The sequence below is a fragment of the Sus scrofa genome, chromosome 1, assembly GCF_054392235.1.
Source record: "Sus scrofa isolate SSC_HxYL_T2T_F1_AM1 chromosome 1, Sscrofa_HxYL_maternal_Yorkshire_Landrace_v2.0, whole genome shotgun sequence".
In the NCBI taxonomy this organism is placed as follows: Eukaryota; Metazoa; Chordata; class Mammalia; order Artiodactyla; family Suidae; genus Sus; species Sus scrofa.
This window is the reverse complement of record NC_139383.1, coordinates 139052834-139066240: the sequence shown is the minus strand read 5'-3', so window position 1 is coordinate 139066240 and position 13407 is coordinate 139052834. Positions and strand designations below refer to the sequence as shown.

The window sequence follows — 13407 nt, the reverse complement described above, 5'->3', positions numbered from 1 at the left end:
TTTTTTTTTTTTTTTTTTTTTTTTTTTTTTTTTTTTTTTTTTTTTTGTCTTTTGCTATTTCTTGGGCCGCTCCTGCGGCATATGGAGGTTCCCAGGCTAGGGGTCCAATTGGAGCTGTAGCCACCGGCCTACACCAGAGCCACAGCAACGCGGGATCCGAGCCGCGTCTGCAACCTACACCACAGCTCACGGCAACGCCGGATCGTTAACCCACTGAGCAAGGGCAGGGACCGAACCCGCAACCTCATGGTTCCTAGTCGGATTCGTTAACCACTGCGCCACGACGGGAACTCCCATGTTTCTAAACTTGTACATTGGACTTGGACATTGGCAGTTGAGGTCTTCCTTAACAAAATAGATTTTGGTCACCTCTAGCCATGTCTTCCATTTTTGTGCAATTCAGCGTGTGCTGTTTTGTGTGGTAATTGATAATTCCAAATTCCAGTGTCCTAAAACCACACAAGTTATTTCTTGCTCTTGCTATAAATTCAGTGCTAGTTGGTTGGGGTTATCTGCTCTGTGTTATCTATACCATGGCACCAAAGCCCTGCTACCATCAGTTGGAGCATTGCTAGTAGCTGTGGCGTAAGGAAAGAGAAAATGGCTGCACTGCACGCTGGCATTTAAAGTGTCTCCCCAGAGGTCATGCATGTATGTCACTTCACTTCCACTCATATTTCATCGCCAAAGCAAGTCATGTAATCATTTCTAACTTTATAGGAGCAGAAAGAGTAATTATATCATGTTCATGGAAGTTGGGAGAACCAGAAATATTTGAGAATAGCATAAATGTGAACAACTACTTCCAAGATCACTACTAATACTCTTCAGCACTCAGTAAATTATCTGTCCAGGAGTTCCTATTGTAGCACAGCAGGTTAATGATCCAGCATTGTCTCTGTGGCCACACTGATTTGTTCCCCTTTGGCTCAGTGGGTTAAGGATCTGGCATTGCTGCAGCTGTGGTGTAGTTGCAGCTCTGGCTCAGATTTGAGCCCTGGCCTGGGAACTTCTATATGCCCCGGGAACTTACATATGCTCTGGAAGTGGCTGAAAAAGAAAAAACAAAACAAAACAAAACAAAAACAAAAACCCTGTTCAAACTTCCAGTAATTAGATATATTAAAAAATTATTGAACTCTTTCTTACTAAGAGCATTCTCTGTGTAGGGCATTAATAAACATTTTACTAGTCTATTGTAAAATGATAAATACTGTATTCTGAAATCAACACCTTATTATCACTATAATGAAATGTTCATATACTTGTATTTGTAAGGTCTGGTAGAGATAAGGGTTAAAAATGCAATGGTGGAAGAAATGGAAAAAAGGGGTTGGACTTAAAAAAAATGTTTAAGTGTTGGGAGCAACAGAACTTTGTGACCAATTGAAAGTGGAAAATAGATGGGATGGACCAGTTAAGGGTAGTGGAGGTTTCTAGACTGGGAAACTTACCGGAATGTTGGTGTCATCACTCATTTAAGGCAATGTGTAGTGTAGCTGCTGTGCGGGGTGAAGAGACAAATAATTAGTTTGACTTTGGGAATATTAATTCCAGAAGTCGATGGGAAGTTCTCCCCTAGCTAAACCTCCTTTTGCTAGGAATGGATACAGGTAGGAGAGGAGAAAGAACTACTAGAAAAAGAGAGTCTAAAACACTTATATAAGTGAAGGGAAGAATGTGTTTTGAAGATGCCTTTATTCTGAGGTATTTAACTGTAAATAATTTTTTTTTTGGTCTTTTCAGGGCCACACCCATGGCATATGGAGATTCCCAGGCCAGGGATGGAATTGGAGTTGCAGCTGCCAGCCTACACCACAGCCACAGCAATGCCAGATCTGAGCCACATCTGTGACCCACACCATAGTTCATGGCAATGCCGGATCCTTAACCCACTGAGCGAGTCCAGGGACTGAACTCTCATCCTCACGGATACTAGTCAGGTTCATTAACGCTGAGCCACGACAGGAACTCCTGTGAACAATTTTTTAACTTCCTTGAAATGTAAGCACAGGTGCCCCTTTCACCCTCTAAATATCTCTGTATTATCATTATTTTACTAAAATAATATCTACAGTTAAGCATTTTACTTTGACATGTTAAGAGGAAAAAAAAAAAAAAAAAAAAACAACCCTTGAAATGAAGGTGGGAGATAATGTAACAATATGTACCAACAGATGGGCAACAGCCGCCAAGGAATCTTTTTAGATCTGCAGGGTAAGAATTTGTTAGTGTGTCTCTAGCACTGTCTAGGGGAGAAATAGCATAGTGGAGAAAAAAGGATTCAAAAATTGCCATTATTGGGTAGAAAACAGGATGCTGGTTAAAATACAACCTGTGCTCACTTTTATATAGTGCCTCTTGTTCACCAGGGACTTGACAGGTATTCTAAATATTGTTTATCTTGAAATCATCATGATGATCTACAGACTAGGTTTGTTGGCCCCAAATTGCTGTTAAAGGAACTGAGGATAAAAATGTTAAAAAACCTGTTCAAGGGAGTTCCTGCTGTGGCTCAATGGTAACGAACCTGACTAATACCTGTGAGGATGTGGGTTTGATCCCTGGCCTCAATCAGTGGGTTAAGGATCCAGAGTTGCTGTGAACTGTACAGGTTGTAGACATGGCTCAGATCTGGTGTTGCTGTCACTGTGGTGTAGAATGGCAGCTGTAGCTCTGATTCCACCCCTAGCCTGGGAATTTTCATATGCTGTAGGTGAGGCCCTAAAAAAACAAACAAACAAAATTCACTGTTAAAGTACAGCAAGTGGAGAATTTCAAGTCAGATGGGTCTGACTTCAAGGTCTTGGCTCTTTCCACCATAGGCAACAGACCCCAGTGCGGTCGTGAATCAAAATTGCCTGGAGAACACGTTTTCCAGTTTTCCACTCAAGATTGTCTCAAGAGATGGTAATATTAGTATAGTACTTTTCTCTCAGGGTTGATATTAGGATCAAATGTAATAAAGTATTTTGGAGTGATTGATAAACTTCAGGTTTAACATAGATAGGCTTTTAATTAAAGGGTTTATTACATATGATTGTTCAATTCTCTTTCTTTTGACTCTCCAGTTAGGAAATAATTTTCTGATAAGTATTTAGGGTTATCAAGTTCCTGGAAACCAGAAAAGAGTGCCTAAAACTGTATGTTTTGACTTGATAACATTATAAATTAATACACTTAATTTCTAGCTTATATATATCAGCATTCTTGTGAGTCTGACCTATGCTAGTCAAATTCCACCAGTTTAGTCAATCCTTTGTTAACTGAAAAAACAAAGTTTTGATATCAACAAAGCTGAGGAAAGGAGTTGGTTTTATGAATATGTTACAATGCAAGACCATCTTTCCTCAGCATTAGTAAATTTTTTCTTATCCCTTTCCAATATACCATAGCTAACATTGAACCAGAAAATGTAACAGGGTCACATCTCCTGCACCTTTAAAATGCCTCTGGCTCCTTTCACCTCATTTTCCCCAACAATGGGATATCCTTTCTTTCTTTTTCTTTCTTTCTCTCTCTCTCTCTCTCTTTTTTTTTTTTTCTTTTTCTTTTTGTTAAGTTTACCAAGAAAGGTCTGGTCTTCTATCCCAAGGAAAAGTCTAAGCATTTTTTTTTTTTTTTTTTTTTTTTTAGTTGCTAGTGGTGTTTGCAGTTAGTTGTATTTAAACTAGCATTCTTTTCCCTTGACCACGAACCTCTGACACTTCACTTGCAGGCAAATACCTTTGATGTTTTTCTGCACTGTTCAAAAAGGCTCTCAGCAGGTACTCACTAAATGCATGCTCCACGAAGAAAAGTTAAGCAGTTTCTCTAAAACCACACAGATCAAACGACTGGGGAATGTAAGTCCCTGTTACATCCATTCACACTCTCATAATTACCCAAACCACCTCAATCCCAGCCCAACGACAGGTCTTTCAAAGGGATAAGAAACACCAGAGAGGTGAGAGCCAGGAAATCGGGAGAGGTGCTTTTCCCGGCATGCTCTGCAGTACCCTGAGGGGCGCCAGACGTATCCCGGCGTGCATCGGGGAGCGCCCAAGGGCGATGGTTCCCGGCTACTGGAGGGGCACGCGAAGTTAAAGCGGTAGGTGTGAGCTTATTTAGTTTTGAGACCCTGTTCTCTCGTTTCCCCGTTAGGAACGTAACCACATAACAGCAGAGAAGGAGGTCCTCCAACTATCCTCCCTTTCCGCGTGCGAATGACTTTCGGCGCCGCTTCGAGCACGGTGCCAGGTGATTAGCGGTTTGGGGCGGTCCCGAGCTGAGCACGTGACCAAACCTGGCCGCCAATGACTAGTCGGGTGGTCCAGCAGCGCGAGGATTCCCGGACCCGCGAGCGGAGCGGCGCGTGGGTCAGCTCCGGTCGGCCCTGGCAGGTACGCGCAGGCACCCTTGTTGCCACGCGCGCCGTCTGTCCCCACGCGCCCAGCGGCGCGTACTTGGCGCGAGGTGTTAAAAGTGTCTGGTTGTTTTTGTGGGTCGGGGGGGAAGGAGAGGGTGGGGGGGCAATGGTGTCACGTGGGCGCTAGAGCCAATAGCAGGCCGAGGCGCACCCACAGCTTTCCCCGGCGCCCCGGGGTGCGACGTGTTCAGTGAGGTTCAGCTCTGCTCTACCAGTCTCGGCACTTTTTCGAAGCGCGTGTGCGGCCTGTAAACTCTAACCGCTGGTTTTCGCGGTGCCCTGCTCCGCTGTGAGCACGGGCGACAAGTTCTAGGCAAAATGGCTGCTGGAAAGAGTCGCCTAGCAGGGGGAGCGCTGGGGCCGCGTGAAGGTCACATGACGAGGTTGGCAGCGCGTGCTGCTGGCGCGGGGAAGGGGGGAGGGTGGGACGGGAGAGGCGTGGCCAGTCATGTGCTCCAGATTGTGCTGTCCCTCAGTTTTGAGTGTCTTTGCTTTGACCAGACACTTTTGTTTTACTCCTTCCACCTCGAAGCGTGGCAGGCTTCGGCGAGAGGCTGTGTGGTGTGGTGGAAAGAGCAGGTTTCTGGGAATTAGGAGACTTGGGGGTCTAGGCCTTTGGCTTCTTTTGCAGTTAGCAAATTCATGTTGCTCCTCGGCCTCTCTTTTCTTATATATTAGCTTTCTATAGAAAATAAATTTTCTAAAGGTCCTTAAAAGGTGTATGACCTCTATCTTATACCAGGGTCATGCTAATAGCAAAATAATTTAAAACGAACAGGTCATTAACAGTCAATGTGAGACAAACTCGTTTGCCCACAAGGATAGATAGATACACAACAACTCCCTTACCCCCATCGTCACAGAGATGTGGGAAGCTTGGTGGAGGTAGCTTGTTATAATATTATGGCCCTGTCTGTCCGCATTTATCAGTGGCATATTTACTCTGTACATGCCCACTGTCTCTCTTGAAAAGTATTCTTAGACATCTAGTTCCTATGTGTTTTCTTGGAAAGCAATCAAGAGATAGGTAGTATTGTCATAACTATGGAGATGGAGAAAAAAAAAGGAGTTAGAGGGACATGCTAGTGCCTGGTAATACTGATTAGAAAGAAGTCATTTTCTCCACTTGGGCCAAACTTTATAAACATTTTGAGGCTTCCTGCCACCAGCCTTTGGTATTTTTCGTGGTTCTCTGCCCCCTGCTCCAGCTCTTGGTTTTAACCAATGATCAAGGCATTGGTGAAATGAAGCAGGCATAAATTATTTATTTTTCATATCATTGCTTATGTTTTATGTTACCCTTTGATGGATCTTAAAGAGCCATTGAAATTTGTGGGAGCACAATTTGGAAAACATTTATTGAGCAATCATCGTAATCACTTTCAAACAATTATAGTAGGAGTTAACATTTTTCTAGTATAGAACTTTATATGTCTTAATTCATTTAGTTCTCATAACAAACCTATGAGTTAAGAACTATTATTTCTATTTTACCAATGTGAGAAATTTTTTTTTTTTGGTCTTTTTGTCTTTTTAGGGCTATACCTGTGACATATGGAGGTTCCCAGGCTAGGAGTCCAATTGGAGCTGTTGCTGCCTGCCTATGCCAGAGCCACAGCAGTGCCAGATCTGAGATGCGTCTTCGACCAACACCACAGCTCATGGCAACGCTGGATCCTTAACCCACTGAGCAAGGTCAGGAATGGAACCTTATGATTCCTAGTCAGATTCACTTCCCCTGCACCATGGCAGCAACTCCCAATGTGGGAAATTTAGTGACAGATTAAGTAATTTGCCCAAAGTCATATCACTGATAATTTACATAATTCCAACCAGAATTACTTTTGAAAACTTGACAGAATCATTCTGATTTTCATTTGGAAGCATGAACTTATAAAGTAGAAAAGTTTTTAAAAGAGGAAAGTTAAGGGACACTTGTACTAGTGAATATGCAAATGAAGCTATGGTAATCAAAACAGTAAGTGGTAACTGTAGAATAGATCAGAGCAGTGCACAGAATAATCTAGAAATATGCGACTATTTTGTATTATAAAGATGGCATTTCTTATTAGTTGTGAAAGAATTTCAAAATTGTGTTGTAATAGGAGTTCCCTTCCTTGAGCAGCGGAAACCAATCCAACTAATATCTGTGAGGATGCAGTTTTGATTCTTGGCCTCCCTCAGTGGGTTGGGGATCCTGTGTTGCTGTGAGCTGTGGTGTAGGCCAGCAGCTGTAGCTCCGATTCTACCCTTAGCCTGGGAACTTCTCTATGCCATGGGTGCGGCCCTAAAAAAGCAAAACAAAAGCAAAAAGAAAAAACCCCCACCAAAATTGTGTTGAAACAATTGGCTAACCAGTTGAACAAAAAATGGAGTCCTACCTTAAAATGTAAATGAAATCTGGGTGAATTAAGTATTTAAAAGTATGAAGTCAGAAAATTATTGCTTTAAAAAAATGGGTAAACATGGAGTTCTCTTGTGGCACAGTGGGTTAAGGATCCAGCGTTATCACTGTAGCAGCTTGGATTGATGCTGTGGGACAGGTTGGATCCTTGGCCTGGGAACTTTCACATGCTGTGGGTGTGGCCAAAAAAAATGGGTAAATAGTTTTTTTTAAATCTTGACATAGGATGAGCTGTTCTAAGCATGATTGCAAAGGCAGAACCCAAGATTGATCAAATTATTACATAAACAACCTCTAGTTGGCAACCACACCATAAAATTAAACAGATTTAGTCATTTAGTATTCATTGACATGTTTATTGGGTGCTTAGGATGTGCCAGGCAACTTTTCAGGTATAGGGGATCCAGTGATGAGTGAAGCCAGGCAAAATGTGGGGGAAAAAATTTGCACCATATGTTGGACCCAGAAGTTTAATGATCTTAGTATCTAATAGATTGGCAAAAGACCTGAATGGGTAGCTTGCATGCCTAGAGTAGTAAAAATAACCAATAAGGATAAAAATACATTGTTTCCAACTTATAAACAACACAAAACAACCCCCCTTCCTGTGGCAAATTGGCGTGTATACTAACGAAATGTTACTGTCTAGTATTGGCATAAGAGTGGGAAAATTGGCACACTCAAACAACTGCTATTGGTGAATATTTACATTTGAATATCCTTTCTGGAGAACATTTTGGCCATGTTTATTGTAAGCATTAAAAACCTGGAGTTCCCTTCATGGCGCAGTGGTTAAAGAATCCGACTAGGAACCATAAGGTTGCAGGTTCAGTCCCTGCCCTTGCTTAGTGGGTTAATGATCCGGCGTTGCTGTGAGCTGTGGTGTAGGTTGCAGACGCGGCTCGGATCCCTGGCTCTGGTGTAGGCCGGTGGCTACAGCTCCGATTAGACCCCTAGCCTGGGAATCTCCATATGCCGTGGGAGTGGCCCAAGAAATAGCAAAAAGACAAACAAACAAACGAAAAAAACCCTATATGTCCTTTGACTCAGCAGCTACTCCTCTTTATTAAGACACTAATTGGTAAGTTTGCAAAGATGTTCATTTAAGGGTTTTCTTTGTAGTTTTTTTTGTTTGTTTGTTTTTTGTTTTTGGCTTTTTAGGGCCACACCCATGGAATACGGAAGTTCCCAGGCTAGGGGTCGAATCAGAGCTGTAGCTGCTGGGCCACTCCACAGCTCATGGCAGTCCCAGATCCTTAATCCACTGAGTGAGGCCAGGAATCAAATGTGCATCCCCATGGATCCTAGTTGGGTTCATTACTGCTGAGCCACTATGGGAACTCTCTATTACTATTTTTTTTAATGATCATACCTGCAGCCTATGGAAATTCCCTGGTTAGGGGTCTATCGGAGCTTTAGCTGAGGCATATACACCACAACCATGGCAACACTGGTATTGGAGCTGAATCTGTGACCTATGCTGTAGATTGTGGTAATGCTGGATCCTTAACCCACTGAGTGAGGCCACGGATCAAAACCACATAGTCACAGAAACAAGGCAAGAGGCATCTTCAGAGATTTCATAAAAAGTTCCTGCCTCTCAGAACCTTGTATTATACAACCATAATCTTTTATTTTTTAAATTTATGGCTGTACCCATGGCATATGGAAATTCCTGGGTCAGGAATTGAATACAAGCCACAGCTGTGACGTACTCAGCTTTTAATCCACTGTGCCAGGCTGGATATTAAACCTGAGCCTCTGCAGTGGCTCAGTTGGATTCTTAACCCAGTGTGCCACAGTGGAAGTTCCACAACCATAATAGTTTCAATAGTCATGTCCCGTTTAGGATCCTCTTGGCTACGAGAGTTTCTTAGACTTCTTCTTCTTTTTTTTCTTTTTTTTTTTTGTTGTCTTTTTAGGGCTGCACCCTCCGCATATGGAAGTTCCCAAGCTAGAGGGTGAATCAGAGCTGCACTGCCAGCTTACACGACAGTCATAGCAACACCATATCTGAGCTGCATCTGCAACCTATACTACAGCTCAGGGCAGCACTGGATTCCTAACCCCACTGAGCAAGGCCAGGGATCTGAACCCATGTCCTCATGGATACTAGTTGGGTTGGTTACCACTGCACCACCACGGGAACTCCAGACTTTTCTTGTTTTTCATGACCTTCAGTTGGGATTTGATTTTTTTTTTTTTTTTTTTTTTTTTTCGTGACTAGCTTGGGGTTAGAGTACATATTATCAAGATGACTTGTCACTCTTCTTTTTTTTTTTTTTTTTTTTTTGCTTTTTGGGGCCACACCTGCCTCATATGGAAGATCCCAGGCTGGGGTAGAGTTGAAGTTGCAGCTGCCAACCTGCACCACAGCGGCAACATGGAATCCAAGCCTCATCTGCAACCTATACCACAGCTCACTGCAACACCGGATCCCCGAACCTCTGAGCAAGGCCAGGGATCAAACTGGCATCCTCATGGATTACTAGTTGGATTTGTTTCCACTGCACCTCAATGGGAGCTCCCGACTTGTCACTTTTGAGGTTGACCTTGATCATGTGCCTGTGAATTTGTTTTAATTGTTTGTTTTTCTATAGTTTCTATTTTTAAAAATAGTTTGTGTTACTTCTAAGCAGAAAAAGCATTTGTTATAATATTCTGGGCATATCTGTCCATTTTTATCAATAGCATTTATCATAAGCAGTACATTGACAAGTTGATAATGTAGGAAGATAATAATAGAAGTTACAGTCAAATAAATATAACTGGCCAAATTACTGAAAGAGCTAATTATAGGAATTAAAGGAATTAAAGATCATTAGTATAGTATAGTTTGTTTTAATAGTCTTTCAATGGTTTTAGAACTCTGAGGAAGTACAGCCTGGTAACCATGAATTAGATCTAAATTTATTTATTTTTTTTTTAAATTTTTTGTCTTTTTGCTATTTATTGGGCTGCTTCTGCAGCATATGGAGGTTCCCAGGCTAGGGGTCGAATTGGAGCTGTAGCTGCTGGCCTACACCAGAGCCACAACAATGCTGGATCCAAGCCGCATCTGCAACCTACACCACAGCTCATGGCAACGCTGGATTGTTAACCCACTGAGCAAGGGCAGGGACCGAACCCGCAACCTCATGGTTCCTAGTCGGATTCATTAACCACTGCGCCATGATGGGAACTCCTAGATCTAAATTTAAAGGTGAGAAAGGAATTATTCAATTATGCATAATGGAATGAAAATATAAATAAGATTGATTAGGGTAGTTAGGTAAATTCATTCATTCAACAACCCAATAATTAATGAGCCCTACTATATGCTGGGTATTGTACCAAGTCTAGGGATTGAGCAGTAAATAAGGCTTGGATCAGGGAGGCAATGCTGATGGAGATAGTGAGAAGTGGTCAGATTCAGGGCGTGTGTGTGTGTGTGTGTGTGTGTGTGTATTTTTTTTTCCCTGCTGTACCTGGGGCGTGTGGAAATTCCCAGAGCAGGGATTGAACCCACACCACAGTTTCAACCTGTGCCACAGCTGTGGCAGTGCTGGGTCCTTAACCTGCTGTGCCACAAGGGAACTTCCTCGGTATATTTTGAAGGTAGAACCAATACAGTATGCTGATTGATTAGTTGTGAGAGAAGGAGAGGAATCAAAGATGATTTCTAAGTTTTTAGCTAGAGCAACTAGTGCCATGTGCAGAGATGGAAAATTGGAAGGAGCTAGTTTGGAGTTTAAAGTGAAGAGGTTAGGGAATTCCATGGTGGCTCAGTGGGTTTAGGATCTGGTGTTGTCACAGCTCTAACTGCAGGTTCAGTCCCTAGCTCAGGAAACTTCTGCATGCATTGAGCACAGCCGACAAAAACAAAAGTACCTATAGCTAACTAACATCATACCTAGGAGTGAGAAACTTGAAGCTTTCCTGCTAACATGAAGAATTTGGTTGGATATGTTGAATTTGAGATTCTCACTGGGTATCCAGGAATAGGTAGTTGATTGTTCAAGTCTGGAGCCCAGAGTCAAAGTCATGGCTGTGGATTACACTTGGGATGTCTTCAGTACCTAGATGGTGTTTGGAAACATGGGTCTGGTGAGATCAGCCAGGGAGTAGGGAAGAGGGTAATAATGACTGAGCCCTGAGACTCAGCTGAAAGCATGGACAGAGGAATGGATCACATTCATAGATTTCTTTTGTTATCTGCATCAGTGCAGTATTTACTGATGTCTGTATGGTGTAGTATTAAATAAAGCCATTGAGATGATTATAATTTAACTTAGGCTTTTCCTGCTAGGTGAACTGATTCTTCAGGTTTTTGTCACTGCCGTACTTCAAAATTTCTATTTTCTCTCCATTACCTGGGGGCATAACTCCAGATTTCATAGTTTAGCATACCAGACCTATCATTGTTGAACTCTACCCTACCTTTCTTTCCTTTTTATCCTCTATCATTCCTGCCATGCAATGTTCTGCTTGTGTATAGCCCTCTATTTGCCTTGAATACTCTTTCTACCCTTCTTCCTGCTTGTTGCCTCTAACTCCTAATCAGTCTTCAATGTCCAGCTTAAATTTGCTATCTAATTTCCCCAAACGTCCATGGATAGAAGTTGACTCCTCACTGCACAGTACTTCCTCAGCTCTGTTGTTTGTACTTTAATTTATAGCAGAATACAAAATCACTTAATTTTGTCTGGCTCTTTAATTCACTTGTTTCCCCAGTGCTCAGCATGTGGTAGCTGCTCAATTTAATGCTTTGAAAAAGTTCAGAAGTTTTGTTTTGGCAAAAGAGAGTGAATAATTAAAATTAGATCTTATACAATCATGTGGATTGTTAGCCGAGATTTTTAGGATTTTTTTTTTAATGGTAAGTTTTTGGTTTCAACGGTATTGTGCTGGCATTTAGCCAGTACTAAGTTTAATGAAATGACATCCCTTAGGAGTCTTAGTTCGGAGACATTTTAGGAATGGTTTAATCTCTAGAGTTGAATAATGCCTGTTCTTTAGAGGCAAGCTATTATAATAGATTCTTCCTTCACTTGCCCACTTTCCCACCCACCTTCTCAGTAGTCAGGAATTCTATTTTAACATTACATGTGCACTTTGAGCTCTTTGCTACAGGAGAAACCTAATGTAATAAATCCAGTAGAATCAGCAGTACTCACCCCAGGAATGTCCTTTAAGCTGTTCCATAGAGGGAGGCTTAATGGTGTGAATTGTAGGTGTGAGGGTTTCAGTCTGTGAGCTTAAATAGGGTTAATTATTTTGTCATTCAATTGTAAGCATTACTGAGTACCCACCATATATGGGCACTGTATGAGGTTCTGTGGGTGGGGGACACACAAAAGAAATAAAAGTAATGATTTCCTGCACATGAATCCCTGATGAACTGAAACACAACATTTAAAATGAGTTTAATGTTAACAAGCGATGTATCAGTAAGTGCAAAGTACTATGGTATATATCAAAGACTACATTTCTTAAGAGCCCATAATTATATTTTCAAAGCTTTATTTGCATCAGTTTTCAACTTTTTTTTTTTTTTTTCTTTTTCGGCCTGCACTTGAGGCATATGGAAGTTCCCAGGCTAGGGGTCAGTTTGGAGCCATAGCTGCTGGCCTACACCACAGCCACAGCAATGCCAGACCTGAGCCGTGTCTGCGACCTACACCGCAGCTCGTGGCAACGCTGGATCCTTAACCCACTGAGGGAGGCCAGGCATTGAATCTGTGTCCTCATGGATCTTAGCTGGGTTTGTTAACTGCTGAGCCACAACGGGAACTACAGTTTTCAACATTTTGACTTGACTTGCAAACTCTGCATTTTCTCCTGTTCTTTAACATTTTTAGTTTCAAAAAGATATTATTGATAGGTCTCGTTGATGTGATGAAAGCCCTATGTAGGAAAAGAGTACTCTGCCAGTATATTGGTTTCATTTTATTCTTTCACAACTATAAAGCAAATGCAGTAATTTGAAAAGGTGGAATGTCATTTATCCTTTATAAGTGCGACAGAGGTATCCTGTTATAGTTTTGCTATATGTAGGTTTTCTTAAAACATATTTTCTCTTCCTACCTAAGGCTGCTGGGGATGAGGGGTGGGGAGGGAAGAATTTAGAACCTAGAGAAATTTTGTGTGTGTATGAATATGAGTTTAAAAGTACTTATTTTTGGATTTGAATTATAAAAGCAGTTTTCTTCTCATTTGACAAGAAATGAAAAATATAGATAAGCACAAAGAAGGAAATAAAAATTTCTAATATACTATCACAGCCTTATTGGTATGCTTCTAGGCTTCCTTTTTTTAGTGGCATTTTCTTTTTTTTTTCTTTTTTTGTCTTTTGTCTTTTTAGGGCTGCACCTGCAGCATATGGAGGTTCCCAGGCTAGGGATCTAATTGGAACTACAGCTACCGGCCTATACCAGAGCCACAGCAATGCAGGATCCGAGCCGAGTCTGTGACCTGCACCACAGCTCACAGCAATGCCGGATCCTTAACTCACTGAGTGAGGCCAGGGATCGAACCTGCAACCTCATGGTTCCTAGTTGGATCCGTTTCCGCTGTGCCACGATGGGAACTCCTATTTTTTCATTTTTTATTTTAA

General features: G+C 41.8%; 1 protein-coding gene across 15 annotated transcripts in view; it reads left to right on the top strand.

Moving 5' to 3' along the window:
- The first annotated feature begins 4025 nt into the window (after positions 1 to 4025).
- Positions 4026 to 13407, top strand: part of MGA (MAX dimerization protein MGA) — a 171370-nt gene continuing 161988 nt past the window's right edge. For 12 of the 15 annotated variants that reach the window (XM_084972889.1, XM_084972834.1, XM_084972886.1 and 9 more), the window contains exon 1: positions 4026 to 4090. The gene's annotated coding sequence lies outside the window, so the exon portion shown is untranslated. Of the gene's footprint in view, positions 4383 to 13407 lie in introns of all 15 variants that reach the window. The other 3 variants (XM_084972723.1, XM_084972678.1, XM_084972657.1) reach the window with 1 other exon arrangement.